The following is an 18,085-nucleotide window of genomic DNA, read 5'->3' on the forward strand; positions in this document are numbered from 1 at the left end:
TTCATCTTTTTCCTAATCCTTTAAAACGTGTCAAAGATAATCAGAAGTTTCTTTTTCTAAAATTGAAGCAGTTCTTAGGATTGGCAAGAGAGGTTCCTAAAGCCTGAAGGTAACTTTACTTTTCTTCACTGGCAATTCTAACATGTTGGGTTAGCACCTGTATTTCAACGGCTAAATTACAAACAATAGTATGCCAATCGTAAATGTTGATCAACACTAATTTAGCAATCATGAAACGGAATCATTTTGGATAATATTGTCTAATTTCCTTTCATATCCAACGTTAAAACAACACTAAACATGCATCTCTTCAACAATGTGATATTCTTTTTGTAATTTGTAGGTGTACAATCTGCGGCGCTCGGCGGCTTTCGGAGAGAGAAGTGAAAAAGCTTACGGCACCTGGGATTCCCAGGCGGTCTTCCATCCAGGTACTAACCAGGCCCTGCTCTGCTTAGCTTCCGAGAGCAGACGAGATCGGGCGGAACCAGAGAGGTATGGCCGTAAGCTGCTTTTTATCTTTTTCCTAATCCTTTATAATGCGTCAATGAATTATGACACGCCTGCAGCTGGCATCTTTGTGTGGGTTAAATAAGGGTATGCAAAGAAGGCTGTGACATCCCATGCCGAAAATTGGATGGACTAGAGAAGACCCGCCCAGGGGTCCCAGCCAATCGGTGAATGGCCATTGCAGTCCCCGCCACCTCAAATGGCCTGACGATGGTATGGACGTAAGCCACCTTACATCTTCTTCCTATTGCATCTCTTCTACAATGTGAATTTTTTTTTACAATTGTGTAGGTGTACAATTTACGGCGCTGGGCGGCTTTCAGAGAGAGAATTGAAAAAGCTTACGGCACCTGGGATTCCCAGGCGGTCTTCCATCCAGGTACTAACCAGGCCCTGCTCTGCTTAGCTTCCGAGATCAGACGAGATCGGGCGGAACCAGAGAGGTATGGCCGTAAGCTGCTTTTCATCTTTTTCCTAATCCTTTAAAACGTGTCAACGATAATCAGAAGTTTCTTTTTCTAAAATTGAAGCAGTTCTTAGCATTGGCAAGAGAGGTTCCTAAAGCCTGAAGGTAACTTTACTTTTCTTCACTGGCAATTCTAACATGTTGGGTTAGCACCTGTATTTCAACGGCTAAATTACAAACAATAGTATGCCAATCGTAAATGTTGATCAACACTAATTTAGCAATCATGAAACGGAATCATTTTGGATAATATTGTCTAATTTCCTTTCATATCCAACTTTAAAACAGGTGTACAATCTACGGCGCTGGGCGGCTTTCGGAGAGAGAAGTGAAAAAGCTTACGGCACCTGGGATTCCCAGGCGGTCTTCCATCCAGGTACTAACCAGGCCCTGCTCTGCTTAGCTTCCGAGATCAGACGAGATCGGGCGGAACCAGAGAGGTATGGCCGTAAGCTGCTTTTTATCTTTTTCCTAATCCTTTAAAACGTGTCAAAGATAATCAGAAGAGTTTCTTTTTCTAAAATTGAAGCAGTTCTTAGGATTGGCAAGAGAAGTTCCTAAAACCTGAAGGTAACTTTACTTTTCTTCACTGGCAATTCTAACAAGTTGGGTTAGCACCTGTATTTCAACGGCTAAATTACAAACAAAAGTATGCCAATCGTAAATGTTGATCAACACTAATTTAGCAATCATGAAACGGAATCATTTTGGATAATATTGTCTAATTTCCTTTCATATCCAACGTTAAAACAACACTAAACAGGCATCTCTTCAACAATGTGATATTCTTTTTGTAATTTGTAGGTGTACAATCTGCGGCGCTCGGCGGCTTTCGGAGAGAGAAGTGAAAAAGCTTACGGCACCTGGGATTCCCAGGCAGTCTTCCATCCAGGTACTAACCAGGCCCTGCTCTGTTTAGCTTCCGAGATCAGACGAGATCGGGCGGAACCAGAGAGGTATGGCCGTAAGCTGCTTTTTATCTTTTTCCTAATCCTTTATAATGCGTCAATGAATTATGATACGCCTGCCGTTGGCATCTTTGTGTGGGTTAAATAAGGGTATGCAAAGAAGGCTGTGACATCCCATGCCGAAAATTGGATGGACTAGAGAAGACCCGCCTAGGGGTCCCAGCCAATCGGTGAATGGCCATTGCAGTCCCCGCCACCTCAAATGGCCTGACGATGGTATGGACGTAAGCCACCTTTCATCTTCTTCCTATTGCATCTCTTCTACAATGTGAATTTTTTTTTTGGAATTGTGTAGGTGTACAATTTACGGCGCTGGGCGGCTTTCAGAGAGAGAAGTGAAAAAGCTTACGGCACCTGGGATTCCCAGGCGGTCTTCCATCCAGGTACTAACCATGCCCTGCTCTGCTTAGCTTCCGAGATCAGACGAGATCGGGCGGAACCAGAGAGGTATGGCCGTAAGCTGCTTTCCATCTTTTTCCTAATCCTTTAAAACGTGTCAAAGATAATCAGAAGTTTCTTTTTCTAAAATTGAAGCAGTTCTTAGCATTGGCAAGAGAGGTTCCTAAAGCCTGAAGGTAACTTTACTTTTCTTCACTGGCAATTCTAACATGTTGGGTTAGCACCTGTATTTCAACGGCTAAATTACAAACAATAGTATGCCAATCGTAAATGTTGATCAACACTAATTTAGCAATCATGAAACGGAATCATTTTGGATAATATTGTCTAATTTCCTTTCATATCCAACGTTAAAACAGGTGTACAATCTGCGGCGCTCGGCGGCTTTCGGAGAGAGAAGTGAAAAAGCTTACGGCACCTGGGATTCCCAGGCGGTCTTCCATCCAGGTACTAACCAGGCCCTGCTCTGTTTAGCTTCCGAGATCAGACAAGATCGGGCGGAACCAGAGAGGTATGGCCGTAAGCTGCTTTTTATCTTTTTCCTAATCCTTTATAATGCGTCAATGAATTATGATACGCCTGCCGTTGGCATCTTTGTGTGGGTTAAATAAGGGTATGCAAAGAAGGCTGTGACATCCCATGCCGAAAATTGGATGGACTAGAGAAGACCCGCCCAGGGGTCCCAGCCAATCGGTGAATGGCCATTGCAGTCCCCGCCACCTCAAATGGCCTGACGATGGTATGGACGTAAGCCACCTTTCATCTTCTTCCTATTGCATCTCTTCTACAATGTGAATTTTTTTTTGGAATTGTGTAGGTGTACAATTTACGGCGCTGGGCGGCTTTCAGAGAGAGAAGTGAAAAAGCTTACGGCATCTGGGATTCCCAGGCGGTCTTCCATCCAGGTACTAACCAGGCCCTGCTCTGCTTAGCTTCCGAGATCAGACGAGATCGGGCGCAACCAGAGAGGTATGGCCGTAAGCTGCTCTTTATCTTTTTCCTAATCCTTTATAATGCGTCAAAAAATTATGTCACGCCTGCCGTTGGCATCTTTGTGTGGGTTAAATAAGGGTATGCAAAGAAGGCTGTGACATCCTATGCCGAAAATTGGATGGACTAGAGAAGACCCGCCCAGGAGTCCCAGCCAATCGGTGGATGGCCATTGCAGTCCCCGCCACCTCAAATGGCCTGACGATGGTATGGACGTAAGCCACCTTTCATCTTCTTCCTATTGCATCTCTTCTACAATGTGAAATGCTTTTTACAATTGTGTAGGTGTACAATCTGCGGCGCTGGGCGGCTTTCGGAGAGAGAAGTGAAAAAGCTTACGGCACCTGGGATTCCCAGGCGGTCTTCCATCCAGGTACTAACCAGGCCCTGCTCTGCTTAGCTTCCGAGAGCAGACGAGATCGGGCGGAACCAGAGAGGTATGGCCGTAAGCTGCGTTTCATCTTTTTCCTAATCCTTTAAAACGTGTCAAAGATAATCAGAAGTTTCTTTTTCTAAAATTGAAGCAGTTCTTAGCATTGGCAAGAGAGGTTCCTAAAACCTGAAGGTAACTTTACTTTTCTTCACTGGCAATTCTAACATGTTTGGTTAGCACCTGTATTTCAACGGCTAAATTACAAACAATAGTATGCCAATCGTAAATGTTGATCAACACTAATTTAGCAATCATGAAACGGAATCATTTTGGATAATATTGTCTAATTTCCTTTCATATCCAACGTTAAAACAACACTAAACATGCATCTCTTCAACAATGTGATATTCTTTTTGTAATTTGTAGGTGTACAATCTGCGGCGCTCGGCGGCTTTCGGAGAGAGAAGTGAAAAAGCTTACGGCACCTGGGATTCCCAGGCGGTCTTCCATCCAGGTACTAACCAGGCCCTGCTCTGCTTAGCTTCCGAGAGCAGACGAGATCGGGCGGAACCAGAGAGGTATGGCCGTAAGCTGCTTTTTATCTTTTTCCTAATCCTTTATAATGCGTCAATGAATTATGACACGCCTGCAGCTGGCATCTTTGTGTGGGTTAAATAAGGGTATGCAAAGAAGGCTGTGACATCCCATGCCGAAAATTGGATGGACTAGAGAAGACCCGCCCAGGGGTCCCAGCCAATCGGTGAATGGCCATTGCAGTCCCCGCCACCTCAAATGGCCTGACGATGGTATGGACGTAAGCCACCTTACATCTTCTTCCTATTGCATCTCTTCTACAATGTGAATTTTTTTTTACAATTGTGTAGGTGTACAATTTACGGCGCTGGGCGGCTTTCAGAGAGAGAATTGAAAAAGCTTACGGCACCTGGGATTCCCAGGCGGTCTTCCATCCAGGTACTAACCAGGCCCTGCTCTGCTTAGCTTCCGAGATCAGACGAGATCGGGCGGAACCAGAGAGGTATGGCCGTAAGCTGCTTTTCATCTTTTTCCTAATCCTTTAAAACGTGTCAACGATAATCAGAAGTTTCTTTTTCTAAAATTGAAGCAGTTCTTAGCATTGGCAAGAGAGGTTCCTAAAGCCTGAAGGTAACTTTACTTTTCTTCACTGGCAATTCTAACATGTTGGGTTAGCACCTGTATTTCAACGGCTAAATTACAAACAATAGTATGCCAATCGTAAATGTTGATCAACACTAATTTAGCAATCATGAAACGGAATCATTTTGGATAATATTGTCTAATTTCCTTTCATATCCAACTTTAAAACAGGTGTACAATCTACGGCGCTGGGCGGCTTTCGGAGAGAGAAGTGAAAAAGCTTACGGCACCTGGGATTCCCAGGCGGTCTTCCATCCAGGTACTAACCAGGCCCTGCTCTGCTTAGCTTCCGAGATCAGACGAGATCGGGCGGAACCAGAGAGGTATGGCCGTAAGCTGCTTTTCATCTTTTTCCTAATCCTTTAAAACGTGTCAAAGATAATCAGAAGTTTCTTTTTCTAAAATTGAAGCAGTTCTTAGCATTGGCAAGAGAGGTTCCTAAAGCCTGAAGGTAACTTTACTTTTCTTCACTGGCAATTCTAACATGTTGGGTTAGCACCTGTATTTCAACGGCTAAATTACAAACAATAGTATGCCAATCGTAAATGTTGATCAACACTAATTTAGCAATCATGAAACGGAATCATTTTGGATAATATTGTCTAATTTCCTTTCATATCCAACTTTAAAACAGGTGTACAATCTACGGCGCTGGGCGGCTTTCGGAGAGAGAAGTGAAAAAGCTTACGGCACCTGGGATTCCCAGGCAGTCTTCTATCCAGGTACTAACCAGGCCCTGCTCTGCTTAGCTTCCGAGATCAGACGAGATCGGGCGGAACCAGAGAGGTATGGCCGTAAGCTGCTTTTCATCTTTTTCCTAATCCTTTAAAACGTGTCAAAGATAATCAGAAGTTTCTTTTTCTAAAATTGAAGCAGTTCTTAGCATTGGCAAGAGAGGTTCCTAAAGCCTGAAGGTAACTTTACTTTTCTTCACTGGCAATTCTAACATGTTGGGTTAGCACCTGTATTTCAACGGCTAAATTACAAACAATAGTATGCCAATCGTAAATGTTGATCAACACTAATTTAGCAATCATGAAACGGAATCATTTTGGATAATATTGTCTAATTTCCTTTCATATCCAACTTTAAAACAGGTGTACAATCTACGGCGCTGGGCGGCTTTCGGAGAGAGAAGTGAAAAAGCTTACGGCACCTGGGATTCCCAGGCGGTCTTCCATCCAGGTACTAACCAGGCCCTGCTCTGCTTAGCTTCCGAGATCAGACGAGATCGGGCGGAACCAGAGAGGTATGGCCGTAAGCTGCTTTTCATCTTTTTCCTAATCCTTTAAAACGTGTCAAAGATAATCAGAAGTTTCTTTTTCTAAAATTGAAGCAGTTCTTAGCATTGGCAAGAGAGGTTCCTAAAGCCTGAAGGTAACTTTACTTTTCTTCACTGGCAATTCTAACATGTTGGGTTAGCACCTGTATTTCAACGGCTAAATTACAAACAATAGTATGCCAATCGTAAATGTTGATCAACACTAATTTAGCAATCATGAAACGGAATCATTTTGGATAATATTGTCTAATTTCCTTTCATATCCAACTTTAAAACAGGTGTACAATCTACGGCGCTGGGCGGCTTTCGGAGAGAGAAGTGAAAAAGCTTACGGCACCTGGGATTCCCAGGCGGTCTTCCATCCAGGTACTAACCAGGCCCTGCTCTGCTTAGCTTCCGAGATCAGACGAGATCGGGCGGAACCAGAGAGGTATGGCCGTAAGCTGCTTTTTATCTTTTTCCTAATCCTTTATAATGCGTCAAAAAATTATGTCACGCCTGCCGTTGGCATCTTTGTGTGGGTTAAATAAGGGTATGCAAAGAAGGCTGTGACATCCTATGCCGAAAATTGGATGGACTAGAGAAGACCCGCCCAGGAGTCCCAGCCAATCGGTGGATGGCCATTGCAGTCCCCGCCACCTCAAATGGCCTGACGATGGTATGGACGTAAGCCACCTTTCATCTTCTTCCTATTGCATCTCTTCTACAATGTGAAATGCTTTTTACAATTGTGTAGGTGTACAATCTGCGGCGCTGGGCGGCTTTCGGAGAGAGAAGTGAAAAAGCTTACGGCACCTGGGATTCCCAGGCGGTCTTCCATCCAGGTACTAACCAGGCCCTGCTCTGCTTAGCTTCCGAGATCAGACGAGATCGGGCGGAACCAGAGAGGTATGGCCGTAAGCTGCTTTTCATCTTTTTCCTAATCCTTTAAAACGTGTCAAAGATAATCAGAAGTTTCTTTTTCTAAAATTGAAGCAGTTCTTAGCATTGGCAAGAGAGGTTCCTAAAGCCTGAAGGTAACTTTACTTTTCTTCACTGGCAATTCTAACATGTTGGGTTAGCACCTGTATTTCAACGGCTAAATTACAAACAATAGTATGCCAATCGTAAATGTTGATCAACACTAATTTAGCAATCATGAAACGGAATCATTTTGGATAATATTGTCTAATTTCCTTTCATATCCAACTTTAAAACAGGTGTACAATCTACGGCGCTGGGCGGCTTTCGGAGAGAGAAGTGAAAAAGCTTACGGCACCTGGGATTCCCAGGCGGTCTTCCATCCAGGTACTAACCAGGCCCTGCTCTGCTTAGCTTCCGAGATCAGACGAGATCGGGCGGAACCAGAGAGGTATGGCCGTAAGCTGCTTTTTATCTTTTTCCTAATCCTTTATAATGCGTCAAAAAATTATGTCACGCCTGCCGTTGGCATCTTTGTGTGGGTTAAATAAGGGTATGCAAAGAAGGCTGTGACATCCTATGCCGAAAATTGGATGGACTAGAGAAGACCCGCCCAGGAGTCCCAGCCAATCGGTGGATGGCCATTGCAGTCCCCGCCACCTCAAATGGCCTGACGATGGTATGGACGTAAGCCACCTTTCATCTTCTTCCTATTGCATCTCTTCTACAATGTGAAATGCTTTTTACAATTGTGTAGGTGTACAATCTGCGGCGCTGGGCGGCTTTCGGAGAGAGAAGTGAAAAAGCTTACGGCACCTGGGATTCCCAGGCGGTCTTCCATCCAGGTACTAACCAGGCCCTGCTCTGCTTAGCTTCCGAGAGCAGACGAGATCGGGCGGAACCAGAGAGGTATGGCCATAAGCTGCTTTTCATCTTTTTCCTAATCCTTTAAAACGTGTCAAAGATAATCAGAAGTTTCTTTTTCTAAAATTGAAGCAGTTCTTAGCATTGGCAAGAGAGGTTCCTAAAACCTGAAGGTAACTTTACTTTTCTTCACTGGCAATTCTAACATGTTTGGTTAGCACCTGTATTTCAACGGCTAAATTACAAACAATAGTATGCCAATCGTAAATGTTGATCAACACTAATTTAGCAATCATGAAACGGAATCATTTTGGATAATATTGTCTAATTTCCTTTCATATCCAACGTTAAAACAACACTAAACATGCATCTCTTCAACAATGTGATATTCTTTTTGTAATTTGTAGGTGTACAATCTGCGGCGCTCGGCGGCTTTCGGAGAGAGAAGTGAAAAAGCTTACGGCACCTGGGATTCCCAGGCGGTCTTCCATACAGGTACTAACCAGGCCCTGCTCTGCTTAGCTTCCGAGATCAGACGAGATCGGGCGGAACCAGAGAGGTATGGCCGTAAGCTGCTTTTCATCTTTTTCCTAATCCTTTAAAACGTGTCAAAGATAATCAGAAGTTTCTTTTTCTAAAATTGAAGCAGTTCTTAGCATTGGCAAGAGAGGTTCCTAAAGCCTGAAGGTAACTTTACTTTTCTTCACTGGCAATTCTAACATGTTGGGTTAGCACCTGTATTTCAACGGCTAAATTACAAACAATAGTATGCCAATCGTAAATGTTGATCAACACTAATTTAGCAATCATGAAACGGAATCATTTTGGATAATATTGTCTAATTTCCTTTCATATCCAACTTTAAAACAGGTGTACAATCTACGGCGCTGGGCGGCTTTCGGAGAGAGAAGTGAAAAAGCTTACGGCACCTGGGATTCCCAGGCAGTCTTCCATCCAGGTACTAACCAGGCCCTGCTCTGCTTAGCTTCCGAGATCAGACGAGATCGGGCGGAACCAGAGAGGTATGGCCGTAAGCTGCTTTTCATCTTTTTCCTAATCCTTTAAAACGTGTCAAAGATAATCAGAAGTTTCTTTTTCTAAAATTGAAGCAGTTCTTAGCATTGGCAAGAGAGGTTCCTAAAGCCTGAAGGTAACTTTACTTTTCTTCACTGGCAATTCTAACATGTTGGGTTAGCACCTGTATTTCAACGGCTAAATTACAAACAATAGTATGCCAATCGTAAATGTTGATCAACACTAATTTAGCAATCATGAAACGGAATCATTTTGGATAATATTGTCTAATTTCCTTTCATATCCAACTTTAAAACAGGTGTACAATCTACGGCGCTGGGCGGCTTTCGGAGAGAGAAGTGAAAAAGCTTACGGCACCTGGGATTCCCAGGCGGTCTTCCATCCAGGTACTAACCAGGCCCTGCTCTGCTTAGCTTCCGAGATCAGACGAGATCGGGCGGAACCAGAGAGGTATGGCCGTAAGCTGCTTTTCATCTTTTTCCTAATCCTTTAAAACGTGTCAAAGATAATCAGAAGTTTCTTTTTCTAAAATTGAAGCAGTTCTTAGCATTGGCAAGAGAGGTTCCTAAAGCCTGAAGGTAACTTTACTTTTCTTCACTGGCAATTCTAACATGTTGGGTTAGCACCTGTATTTCAACGGCTAAATTACAAACAATAGTATGCCAATCGTAAATGTTGATCAACACTAATTTAGCAATCATGAAACGGAATCATTTTGGATAATATTGTCTAATTTCCTTTCATATCCAACTTTAAAACAGGTGTACAATCTACGGCGCTGGGCGGCTTTCGGAGAGAGAAGTGAAAAAGCTTACGGCACCTGGGATTCCCAGGCGGTCTTCCATCCAGGTACTAACCAGGCCCTGCTCTGCTTAGCTTCCGAGATCAGACGAGATCGGGCGGAACCAGAGAGGTATGGCCGTAAGCTGCTTTTTATCTTTTTCCTAATCCTTTATAATGCGTCAAAAAATTATGTCACGCCTGCCGTTGGCATCTTTGTGTGGGTTAAATAAGGGTATGCAAAGAAGGCTGTGACATCCTATGCCGAAAATTGGATGGACTAGAGAAGACCCGCCCAGGAGTCCCAGCCAATCGGTGAATGGCCATTGCAGTCCCCGCCACCTCAAATGGCCTGACGATGGTATGGACGTAAGCCACCTTTCATCTTCTTCCTATTGCATCTCTTCTACAATGTGAAATGCTTTTTACAATTGTGTAGGTGTACAATCTGCGGCGCTGGGCGGCTTTCGGAGAGAGAAGTGAAAAAGCTTACGGCACCTGGGATTCCCAGGCGGTCTTCCATCCAGGTACTAACCAGGCCCTGCTCTGCTTAGCTTCCGAGAGCAGACGAGATCGGGCGGAACCAGAGAGGTATGGCCATAAGCTGCTTTTCATCTTTTTCCTAATCCTTTAAAACGTGTCAAAGATAATCAGAAGTTTCTTTTTCTAAAATTGAAGCAGTTCTTAGCATTGGCAAGAGAGGTTCCTAAAACCTGAAGGTAACTTTACTTTTCTTCACTGGCAATTCTAACATGTTTGGTTAGCACCTGTATTTCAACGGCTAAATTACAAACAATAGTATGCCAATCGTAAATGTTGATCAACACTAATTTAGCAATCATGAAACGGAATCATTTTGGATAATATTGTCTAATTTCCTTTCATATCCAACGTTAAAACAACACTAAACATGCATCTCTTCAACAATGTGATATTCTTTTTGTAATTTGTAGGTGTACAATCTGCGGCGCTCGGCGGCTTTCGGAGAGAGAAGTGAAAAAGCTTACGGCACCTGGGATTCCCAGGCGGTCTTCCATCCAGGTACTAACCAGGCCCTGCTCTGCTTAGCTTCCGAGAGCAGACGAGATCGGGCGGAACCAGAGAGGTATGGCCGTAAGCTGCTTTTTATCTTTTTCCTAATCCTTTATAATGCGTCAATGAATTATGACACGCCTGCAGCTGGCATCTTTGTGTGGGTTAAATAAGGGTATGCAAAGAAGGCTGTGACATCCCATGCCGAAAATTGGATGGACTAGAGAAGACCCGCCCAGGGGTCCCAGCCAATCGGTGAATGGCCATTGCAGTCCCCGCCACCTCAAATGGCCTGACGATGGTATGGACGTAAGCCACCTTACATCTTCTTCCTATTGCATCTCTTCTACAATGTGAATTTTTTTTTACAATTGTGTAGGTGTACAATTTACGGCGCTGGGCGGCTTTCAGAGAGAGAATTGAAAAAGCTTACGGCACCTGGGATTCCCAGGCGGTCTTCCATCCAGGTACTAACCAGGCCCTGCTCTGCTTAGCTTCCGAGATCAGACGAGATCGGGCGGAACCAGAGAGGTATGGCCGTAAGCTGCTTTTCATCTTTTTCCTAATCCTTTAAAACGTGTCAACGATAATCAGAAGTTTCTTTTTCTAAAATTGAAGCAGTTCTTAGCATTGGCAAGAGAGGTTCCTAAAGCCTGAAGGTAACTTTACTTTTCTTCACTGGCAATTCTAACATGTTGGGTTAGCACCTGTATTTCAACGGCTAAATTACAAACAATAGTATGCCAATCGTAAATGTTGATCAACACTAATTTAGCAATCATGAAACGGAATCATTTTGGATAATATTGTCTAATTTCCTTTCATATCCAACTTTAAAACAGGTGTACAATCTACGGCGCTGGGCGGCTTTCGGAGAGAGAAGTGAAAAAGCTTACGGCACCTGGGATTCCCAGGCGGTCTTCCATCCAGGTACTAACCAGGCCCTGCTCTGCTTAGCTTCCGAGATCAGACGAGATCGGGCGGAACCAGAGAGGTATGGCCGTAAGCTGCTTTTCATCTTTTTCCTAATCCTTTAAAACGTGTCAAAGATAATCAGAAGTTTCTTTTTCTAAAATTGAAGCAGTTCTTAGCATTGGCAAGAGAGGTTCCTAAAGCCTGAAGGTAACTTTACTTTTCTTCACTGGCAATTCTAACATGTTGGGTTAGCACCTGTATTTCAACGGCTAAATTACAAACAATAGTATGCCAATCGTAAATGTTGATCAACACTAATTTAGCAATCATGAAACGGAATCATTTTGGATAATATTGTCTAATTTCCTTTCATATCCAACTTTAAAACAGGTGTACAATCTACGGCGCTGGGCGGCTTTCGGAGAGAGAAGTGAAAAAGCTTACGGCACCTGGGATTCCCAGGCGGTCTTCCATACAGGTACTAACCAGGCCCTGCTCTGCTTAGCTTCCGAGATCAGACGAGATCGGGCGGAACCAGAGAGGTATGGCCGTAAGCTGCTTTTCATCTTTTTCCTAATCCTTTAAAACGTGTCAAAGATAATCAGAAGTTTCTTTTTCTAAAATTGAAGCAGTTCTTAGCATTGGCAAGAGAGGTTCCTAAAGCCTGAAGGTAACTTTACTTTTCTTCACTGGCAATTCTAACATGTTGGGTTAGCACCTGTATTTCAACGGCTAAATTACAAACAATAGTATGCCAATCGTAAATGTTGATCAACACTAATTTAGCAATCATGAAACGGAATCATTTTGGATAATATTGTCTAATTTCCTTTCATATCCAACTTTAAAACAGGTGTACAATCTACGGCGCTGGGCGGCTTTCGGAGAGAGAAGTGAAAAAGCTTACGGCACCTGGGATTCCCAGGCAGTCTTCTATCCAGGTACTAACCAGGCCCTGCTCTGCTTAGCTTCCGAGATCAGACGAGATCGGGCGGAACCAGAGAGGTATGGCCGTAAGCTGCTTTTCATCTTTTTCCTAATCCTTTAAAACGTGTCAAAGATAATCAGAAGTTTCTTTTTCTAAAATTGAAGCAGTTCTTAGCATTGGCAAGAGAGGTTCCTAAAGCCTGAAGGTAACTTTACTTTTCTTCACTGGCAATTCTAACATGTTGGGTTAGCACCTGTATTTCAACGGCTAAATTACAAACAATAGTATGCCAATCGTAAATGTTGATCAACACTAATTTAGCAATCATGAAACGGAATCATTTTGGATAATATTGTCTAATTTCCTTTCATATCCAACTTTAAAACAGGTGTACAATCTACGGCGCTGGGCGGCTTTCGGAGAGAGAAGTGAAAAAGCTTACGGCACCTGGGATTCCCAGGCAGTCTTCTATCCAGGTACTAACCAGGCCCTGCTCTGCTTAGCTTCCGAGATCAGACGAGATCGGGCGGAACCAGAGAGGTATGGCCGTAAGCTGCTTTTCATCTTTTTCCTAATCCTTTAAAACGTGTCAAAGATAATCAGAAGTTTCTTTTTCTAAAATTGAAGCAGTTCTTAGCATTGGCAAGAGAGGTTCCTAAAGCCTGAAGGTAACTTTACTTTTCTTCACTGGCAATTCTAACATGTTGGGTTAGCACCTGTATTTCAACGGCTAAATTACAAACAATAGTATGCCAATCGTAAATGTTGATCAACACTAATTTAGCAATCATGAAACGGAATCATTTTGGATAATATTGTCTAATTTCCTTTCATATCCAACTTTAAAACAGGTGTACAATCTACGGCGCTGGGCGGCTTTCGGAGAGAGAAGTGAAAAAGCTTACGGCACCTGGGATTCCCAGGCGGTCTTCCATCCAGGTACTAACCAGGCCCTGCTCTGCTTAGCTTCCGAGATCAGACGAGATCGGGCGGAACCAGAGAGGTATGGCCGTAAGCTGCTTTTCATCTTTTTCCTAATCCTTTAAAACGTGTCAAAGATAATCAGAAGTTTCTTTTTCTAAAATTGAAGCAGTTCTTAGCATTGGCAAGAGAGGTTCCTAAAGCCTGAAGGTAACTTTACTTTTCTTCACTGGCAATTCTAACATGTTGGGTTAGCACCTGTATTTCAACGGCTAAATTACAAACAATAGTATGCCAATCGTAAATGTTGATCAACACTAATTTAGCAATCATGAAACGGAATCATTTTGGATAATATTGTCTAATTTCCTTTCATATCCAACTTTAAAACAGGTGTACAATCTACGGCGCTGGGCGGCTTTCGGAGAGAGAAGTGAAAAAGCTTACGGCACCTGGGATTCCCAGGCGGTCTTCCATCCAGGTACTAACCAGGCCCTGCTCTGCTTAGCTTCCGAGATCAGACGAGATCGGGCGGAACCAGAGAGGTATGGCCGTAAGCTGCTTTTTATCTTTTTCCTAATCCTTTATAATGCGTCAAAAAATTATGTCACGCCTGCCGTTGGCATCTTTGTGTGGGTTAAATAAGGGTATGCAAAGAAGGCTGTGACATCCTATGCCGAAAATTGGATGGACTAGAGAAGACCCGCCCAGGAGTCCCAGCCAATCGGTGGATGGCCATTGCAGTCCCCGCCACCTCAAATGGCCTGACGATGGTATGGACGTAAGCCACCTTTCATCTTCTTCCTATTGCATCTCTTCTACAATGTGAAATGCTTTTTACAATTGTGTAGGTGTACAATCTGCGGCGCTGGGCGGCTTTCGGAGAGAGAAGTGAAAAAGCTTACGGCACCTGGGATTCCCAGGCGGTCTTCCATCCAGGTACTAACCAGGCCCTGCTCTGCTTAGCTTCCGAGATCAGACGAGATCGGGCGGAACCAGAGAGGTATGGCCGTAAGCTGCTTTTCATCTTTTTCCTAATCCTTTAAAACGTGTCAAAGATAATCAGAAGTTTCTTTTTCTAAAATTGAAGCAGTTCTTAGCATTGGCAAGAGAGGTTCCTAAAGCCTGAAGGTAACTTTACTTTTCTTCACTGGCAATTCTAACATGTTGGGTTAGCACCTGTATTTCAACGGCTAAATTACAAACAATAGTATGCCAATCGTAAATGTTGATCAACACTAATTTAGCAATCATGAAACGGAATCATTTTGGATAATATTGTCTAATTTCCTTTCATATCCAACTTTAAAACAGGTGTACAATCTACGGCGCTGGGCGGCTTTCGGAGAGAGAAGTGAAAAAGCTTACGGCACCTGGGATTCCCAGGCGGTCTTCCATCCAGGTACTAACCAGGCCCTGCTCTGCTTAGCTTCCGAGATCAGACGAGATCGGGCGGAACCAGAGAGGTATGGCCGTAAGCTGCTTTTTATCTTTTTCCTAATCCTTTATAATGCGTCAAAAAATTATGTCACGCCTGCCGTTGGCATCTTTGTGTGGGTTAAATAAGGGTATGCAAAGAAGGCTGTGACATCCTATGCCGAAAATTGGATGGACTAGAGAAGACCCGCCCAGGAGTCCCAGCCAATCGGTGGATGGCCATTGCAGTCCCCGCCACCTCAAATGGCCTGACGATGGTATGGACGTAAGCCACCTTTCATCTTCTTCCTATTGCATCTCTTCTACAATGTGAAATGCTTTTTACAATTGTGTAGGTGTACAATCTGCGGCGCTGGGCGGCTTTCGGAGAGAGAAGTGAAAAAGCTTACGGCACCTGGGATTCCCAGGCGGTCTTCCATCCAGGTACTAACCAGGCCCTGCTCTGCTTAGCTTCCGAGAGCAGACGAGATCGGGCGGAACCAGAGAGGTATGGCCATAAGCTGCTTTTCATCTTTTTCCTAATCCTTTAAAACGTGTCAAAGATAATCAGAAGTTTCTTTTTCTAAAATTGAAGCAGTTCTTAGCATTGGCAAGAGAGGTTCCTAAAACCTGAAGGTAACTTTACTTTTCTTCACTGGCAATTCTAACATGTTTGGTTAGCACCTGTATTTCAACGGCTAAATTACAAACAATAGTATGCCAATCGTAAATGTTGATCAACACTAATTTAGCAATCATGAAACGGAATCATTTTGGATAATATTGTCTAATTTCCTTTCATATCCAACGTTAAAACAACACTAAACATGCATCTCTTCAACAATGTGATATTCTTTTTGTAATTTGTAGGTGTACAATCTGCGGCGCTCGGCGGCTTTCGGAGAGAGAAGTGAAAAAGCTTACGGCACCTGGGATTCCCAGGCGGTCTTCCATACAGGTACTAACCAGGCCCTGCTCTGCTTAGCTTCCGAGATCAGACGAGATCGGGCGGAACCAGAGAGGTATGGCCGTAAGCTGCTTTTCATCTTTTTCCTAATCCTTTAAAACGTGTCAAAGATAATCAGAAGTTTCTTTTTCTAAAATTGAAGCAGTTCTTAGCATTGGCAAGAGAGGTTCCTAAAGCCTGAAGGTAACTTTACTTTTCTTCACTGGCAATTCTAACATGTTGGGTTAGCACCTGTATTTCAACGGCTAAATTACAAACAATAGTATGCCAATCGTAAATGTTGATCAACACTAATTTAGCAATCATGAAACGGAATCATTTTGGATAATATTGTCTAATTTCCTTTCATATCCAACTTTAAAACAGGTGTACAATCTACGGCGCTGGGCGGCTTTCGGAGAGAGAAGTGAAAAAGCTTACGGCACCTGGGATTCCCAGGCAGTCTTCCATCCAGGTACTAACCAGGCCCTGCTCTGCTTAGCTTCCGAGATCAGACGAGATCGGGCGGAACCAGAGAGGTATGGCCGTAAGCTGCTTTTCATCTTTTTCCTAATCCTTTAAAACGTGTCAAAGATAATCAGAAGTTTCTTTTTCTAAAATTGAAGCAGTTCTTAGCATTGGCAAGAGAGGTTCCTAAAGCCTGAAGGTAACTTTACTTTTCTTCACTGGCAATTCTAACATGTTGGGTTAGCACCTGTATTTCAACGGCTAAATTACAAACAATAGTATGCCAATCGTAAATGTTGATCAACACTAATTTAGCAATCATGAAACGGAATCATTTTGGATAATATTGTCTAATTTCCTTTCATATCCAACTTTAAAACAGGTGTACAATCTACGGCGCTGGGCGGCTTTCGGAGAGAGAAGTGAAAAAGCTTACGGCACCTGGGATTCCCAGGCGGTCTTCCATCCAGGTACTAACCAGGCCCTGCTCTGCTTAGCTTCCGAGATCAGACGAGATCGGGCGGAACCAGAGAGGTATGGCCGTAAGCTGCTTTTCATCTTTTTCCTAATCCTTTAAAACGTGTCAAAGATAATCAGAAGTTTCTTTTTCTAAAATTGAAGCAGTTCTTAGCATTGGCAAGAGAGGTTCCTAAAGCCTGAAGGTAACTTTACTTTTCTTCACTGGCAATTCTAACATGTTGGGTTAGCACCTGTATTTCAACGGCTAAATTACAAACAATAGTATGCCAATCGTAAATGTTGATCAACACTAATTTAGCAATCATGAAACGGAATCATTTTGGATAATATTGTCTAATTTCCTTTCATATCCAACTTTAAAACAGGTGTACAATCTACGGCGCTGGGCGGCTTTCGGAGAGAGAAGTGAAAAAGCTTACGGCACCTGGGATTCCCAGGCGGTCTTCCATCCAGGTACTAACCAGGCCCTGCTCTGCTTAGCTTCCGAGATCAGACGAGATCGGGCGGAACCAGAGAGGTATGGCCGTAAGCTGCTTTTTATCTTTTTCCTAATCCTTTATAATGCGTCAAAAAATTATGTCACGCCTGCCGTTGGCATCTTTGTGTGGGTTAAATAAGGGTATGCAAAGAAGGCTGTGACATCCTATGCCGAAAATTGGATGGACTAGAGAAGACCCGCCCAGGAGTCCCAGCCAATCGGTGAATGGCCATTGCAGTCCCCGCCACCTCAAATGGCCTGACGATGGTATGGACGTAAGCCACCTTTCATCTTCTTCCTATTGCATCTCTTCTACAATGTGAAATGCTTTTTACAATTGTGTAGGTGTACAATCTGCGGCGCTGGGCGGCTTTCGGAGAGAGAAGTGAAAAAGCTTACGGCACCTGGGATTCCCAGGCGGTCTTCCATCCAGGTACTAACCAGGCCCTGCTCTGCTTAGCTTCCGAGAGCAGACGAGATCGGGCGGAACCAGAGAGGTATGGCCATAAGCTGCTTTTCATCTTTTTCCTAATCCTTTAAAACGTGTCAAAGATAATCAGAAGTTTCTTTTTCTAAAATTGAAGCAGTTCTTAGCATTGGCAAGAGAGGTTCCTAAAACCTGAAGGTAACTTTACTTTTCTTCACTGGCAATTCTAACATGTTTGGTTAGCACCTGTATTTCAACGGCTAAATTACAAACAATAGTATGCCAATCGTAAATGTTGATCAACACTAATTTAGCAATCATGAAACGGAAT

The 18,085-nt window shown here is 43.4% G+C and overlaps 38 non-coding genes across 38 annotated transcripts; all 38 read right to left on the bottom strand.

Moving 5' to 3' along the window:
• Positions 1 to 390: 390 nt before the first annotated feature.
• Positions 391 to 509, bottom strand: LOC134114493 (5S ribosomal RNA). The gene has a single exon (XR_009946860.1). It is a non-coding gene; the product is annotated as a 5S ribosomal RNA (ribosomal RNA).
• A 339-nt stretch (positions 510 to 848) lies between these two features.
• Positions 849 to 967, bottom strand: LOC134114503 (5S ribosomal RNA). Its single transcript, XR_009946870.1, has one exon. It is a non-coding gene; the product is annotated as a 5S ribosomal RNA (ribosomal RNA).
• A 344-nt stretch (positions 968 to 1,311) lies between these two features.
• Positions 1,312 to 1,430, bottom strand: LOC134114514 (5S ribosomal RNA). Its single transcript, XR_009946881.1, has one exon. It is a non-coding gene; the product is annotated as a 5S ribosomal RNA (ribosomal RNA).
• Positions 1,431 to 1,827: 397 nt separating this feature from the next.
• LOC134114580 (5S ribosomal RNA) lies at positions 1,828 to 1,946 on the bottom strand. Its single transcript, XR_009946947.1, has one exon. It is a non-coding gene; the product is annotated as a 5S ribosomal RNA (ribosomal RNA).
• Positions 1,947 to 2,286: 340 nt separating this feature from the next.
• On the bottom strand, positions 2,287 to 2,405 carry LOC134114599 (5S ribosomal RNA). Its single transcript, XR_009946966.1, has one exon. It is a non-coding gene; the product is annotated as a 5S ribosomal RNA (ribosomal RNA).
• Positions 2,406 to 2,749: 344 nt separating this feature from the next.
• Positions 2,750 to 2,868, bottom strand: LOC134114648 (5S ribosomal RNA). The gene has a single exon (XR_009947015.1). It is a non-coding gene; the product is annotated as a 5S ribosomal RNA (ribosomal RNA).
• Positions 2,869 to 3,207: 339 nt separating this feature from the next.
• On the bottom strand, positions 3,208 to 3,326 carry LOC134114381 (5S ribosomal RNA). Its single transcript, XR_009946747.1, has one exon. It is a non-coding gene; the product is annotated as a 5S ribosomal RNA (ribosomal RNA).
• A 339-nt stretch (positions 3,327 to 3,665) lies between these two features.
• Positions 3,666 to 3,784, bottom strand: LOC134114494 (5S ribosomal RNA). Its single transcript, XR_009946861.1, has one exon. It is a non-coding gene; the product is annotated as a 5S ribosomal RNA (ribosomal RNA).
• A 395-nt stretch (positions 3,785 to 4,179) lies between these two features.
• LOC134114495 (5S ribosomal RNA) lies at positions 4,180 to 4,298 on the bottom strand. The gene has a single exon (XR_009946862.1). It is a non-coding gene; the product is annotated as a 5S ribosomal RNA (ribosomal RNA).
• A 339-nt stretch (positions 4,299 to 4,637) lies between these two features.
• LOC134114525 (5S ribosomal RNA) lies at positions 4,638 to 4,756 on the bottom strand. The gene has a single exon (XR_009946892.1). It is a non-coding gene; the product is annotated as a 5S ribosomal RNA (ribosomal RNA).
• Positions 4,757 to 5,100: 344 nt separating this feature from the next.
• LOC134114536 (5S ribosomal RNA) lies at positions 5,101 to 5,219 on the bottom strand. The gene has a single exon (XR_009946903.1). It is a non-coding gene; the product is annotated as a 5S ribosomal RNA (ribosomal RNA).
• Positions 5,220 to 5,563: 344 nt separating this feature from the next.
• LOC134114309 (5S ribosomal RNA) lies at positions 5,564 to 5,682 on the bottom strand. Its single transcript, XR_009946675.1, has one exon. It is a non-coding gene; the product is annotated as a 5S ribosomal RNA (ribosomal RNA).
• A 344-nt stretch (positions 5,683 to 6,026) lies between these two features.
• On the bottom strand, positions 6,027 to 6,145 carry LOC134114547 (5S ribosomal RNA). The gene has a single exon (XR_009946914.1). It is a non-coding gene; the product is annotated as a 5S ribosomal RNA (ribosomal RNA).
• A 344-nt stretch (positions 6,146 to 6,489) lies between these two features.
• On the bottom strand, positions 6,490 to 6,608 carry LOC134114559 (5S ribosomal RNA). The gene has a single exon (XR_009946926.1). It is a non-coding gene; the product is annotated as a 5S ribosomal RNA (ribosomal RNA).
• Positions 6,609 to 6,947: 339 nt separating this feature from the next.
• Positions 6,948 to 7,066, bottom strand: LOC134114570 (5S ribosomal RNA). Its single transcript, XR_009946937.1, has one exon. It is a non-coding gene; the product is annotated as a 5S ribosomal RNA (ribosomal RNA).
• Positions 7,067 to 7,410: 344 nt separating this feature from the next.
• Positions 7,411 to 7,529, bottom strand: LOC134114581 (5S ribosomal RNA). The gene has a single exon (XR_009946948.1). It is a non-coding gene; the product is annotated as a 5S ribosomal RNA (ribosomal RNA).
• A 339-nt stretch (positions 7,530 to 7,868) lies between these two features.
• On the bottom strand, positions 7,869 to 7,987 carry LOC134114626 (5S ribosomal RNA). The gene has a single exon (XR_009946993.1). It is a non-coding gene; the product is annotated as a 5S ribosomal RNA (ribosomal RNA).
• A 395-nt stretch (positions 7,988 to 8,382) lies between these two features.
• On the bottom strand, positions 8,383 to 8,501 carry LOC134114412 (5S ribosomal RNA). The gene has a single exon (XR_009946777.1). It is a non-coding gene; the product is annotated as a 5S ribosomal RNA (ribosomal RNA).
• A 344-nt stretch (positions 8,502 to 8,845) lies between these two features.
• Positions 8,846 to 8,964, bottom strand: LOC134114445 (5S ribosomal RNA). Its single transcript, XR_009946811.1, has one exon. It is a non-coding gene; the product is annotated as a 5S ribosomal RNA (ribosomal RNA).
• Positions 8,965 to 9,308: 344 nt separating this feature from the next.
• LOC134114592 (5S ribosomal RNA) lies at positions 9,309 to 9,427 on the bottom strand. The gene has a single exon (XR_009946959.1). It is a non-coding gene; the product is annotated as a 5S ribosomal RNA (ribosomal RNA).
• A 344-nt stretch (positions 9,428 to 9,771) lies between these two features.
• LOC134114603 (5S ribosomal RNA) lies at positions 9,772 to 9,890 on the bottom strand. The gene has a single exon (XR_009946970.1). It is a non-coding gene; the product is annotated as a 5S ribosomal RNA (ribosomal RNA).
• A 339-nt stretch (positions 9,891 to 10,229) lies between these two features.
• On the bottom strand, positions 10,230 to 10,348 carry LOC134114627 (5S ribosomal RNA). The gene has a single exon (XR_009946994.1). It is a non-coding gene; the product is annotated as a 5S ribosomal RNA (ribosomal RNA).
• A 395-nt stretch (positions 10,349 to 10,743) lies between these two features.
• LOC134114496 (5S ribosomal RNA) lies at positions 10,744 to 10,862 on the bottom strand. The gene has a single exon (XR_009946863.1). It is a non-coding gene; the product is annotated as a 5S ribosomal RNA (ribosomal RNA).
• Positions 10,863 to 11,201: 339 nt separating this feature from the next.
• Positions 11,202 to 11,320, bottom strand: LOC134114614 (5S ribosomal RNA). Its single transcript, XR_009946981.1, has one exon. It is a non-coding gene; the product is annotated as a 5S ribosomal RNA (ribosomal RNA).
• Positions 11,321 to 11,664: 344 nt separating this feature from the next.
• On the bottom strand, positions 11,665 to 11,783 carry LOC134114625 (5S ribosomal RNA). The gene has a single exon (XR_009946992.1). It is a non-coding gene; the product is annotated as a 5S ribosomal RNA (ribosomal RNA).
• Positions 11,784 to 12,127: 344 nt separating this feature from the next.
• On the bottom strand, positions 12,128 to 12,246 carry LOC134114414 (5S ribosomal RNA). The gene has a single exon (XR_009946779.1). It is a non-coding gene; the product is annotated as a 5S ribosomal RNA (ribosomal RNA).
• A 344-nt stretch (positions 12,247 to 12,590) lies between these two features.
• LOC134114310 (5S ribosomal RNA) lies at positions 12,591 to 12,709 on the bottom strand. Its single transcript, XR_009946676.1, has one exon. It is a non-coding gene; the product is annotated as a 5S ribosomal RNA (ribosomal RNA).
• A 344-nt stretch (positions 12,710 to 13,053) lies between these two features.
• On the bottom strand, positions 13,054 to 13,172 carry LOC134114311 (5S ribosomal RNA). The gene has a single exon (XR_009946677.1). It is a non-coding gene; the product is annotated as a 5S ribosomal RNA (ribosomal RNA).
• A 344-nt stretch (positions 13,173 to 13,516) lies between these two features.
• LOC134114636 (5S ribosomal RNA) lies at positions 13,517 to 13,635 on the bottom strand. Its single transcript, XR_009947003.1, has one exon. It is a non-coding gene; the product is annotated as a 5S ribosomal RNA (ribosomal RNA).
• Positions 13,636 to 13,979: 344 nt separating this feature from the next.
• LOC134114647 (5S ribosomal RNA) lies at positions 13,980 to 14,098 on the bottom strand. The gene has a single exon (XR_009947014.1). It is a non-coding gene; the product is annotated as a 5S ribosomal RNA (ribosomal RNA).
• A 339-nt stretch (positions 14,099 to 14,437) lies between these two features.
• On the bottom strand, positions 14,438 to 14,556 carry LOC134114658 (5S ribosomal RNA). The gene has a single exon (XR_009947025.1). It is a non-coding gene; the product is annotated as a 5S ribosomal RNA (ribosomal RNA).
• A 344-nt stretch (positions 14,557 to 14,900) lies between these two features.
• On the bottom strand, positions 14,901 to 15,019 carry LOC134114670 (5S ribosomal RNA). The gene has a single exon (XR_009947037.1). It is a non-coding gene; the product is annotated as a 5S ribosomal RNA (ribosomal RNA).
• A 339-nt stretch (positions 15,020 to 15,358) lies between these two features.
• Positions 15,359 to 15,477, bottom strand: LOC134114628 (5S ribosomal RNA). Its single transcript, XR_009946995.1, has one exon. It is a non-coding gene; the product is annotated as a 5S ribosomal RNA (ribosomal RNA).
• Positions 15,478 to 15,872: 395 nt separating this feature from the next.
• Positions 15,873 to 15,991, bottom strand: LOC134114415 (5S ribosomal RNA). The gene has a single exon (XR_009946780.1). It is a non-coding gene; the product is annotated as a 5S ribosomal RNA (ribosomal RNA).
• A 344-nt stretch (positions 15,992 to 16,335) lies between these two features.
• On the bottom strand, positions 16,336 to 16,454 carry LOC134114446 (5S ribosomal RNA). The gene has a single exon (XR_009946812.1). It is a non-coding gene; the product is annotated as a 5S ribosomal RNA (ribosomal RNA).
• A 344-nt stretch (positions 16,455 to 16,798) lies between these two features.
• On the bottom strand, positions 16,799 to 16,917 carry LOC134114681 (5S ribosomal RNA). The gene has a single exon (XR_009947048.1). It is a non-coding gene; the product is annotated as a 5S ribosomal RNA (ribosomal RNA).
• Positions 16,918 to 17,261: 344 nt separating this feature from the next.
• Positions 17,262 to 17,380, bottom strand: LOC134114692 (5S ribosomal RNA). The gene has a single exon (XR_009947059.1). It is a non-coding gene; the product is annotated as a 5S ribosomal RNA (ribosomal RNA).
• Positions 17,381 to 17,719: 339 nt separating this feature from the next.
• On the bottom strand, positions 17,720 to 17,838 carry LOC134114629 (5S ribosomal RNA). Its single transcript, XR_009946996.1, has one exon. It is a non-coding gene; the product is annotated as a 5S ribosomal RNA (ribosomal RNA).
• Between the last annotated feature and the right edge of the window lie 247 nt (positions 17,839 to 18,085).

The sequence above is a fragment of the Pungitius pungitius genome, unplaced genomic scaffold, assembly GCF_949316345.1.
Source record: "Pungitius pungitius unplaced genomic scaffold, fPunPun2.1 scaffold_34, whole genome shotgun sequence".
Lineage (NCBI taxonomy): Eukaryota > Metazoa > Chordata > Actinopteri > Perciformes > Gasterosteidae > Pungitius > Pungitius pungitius.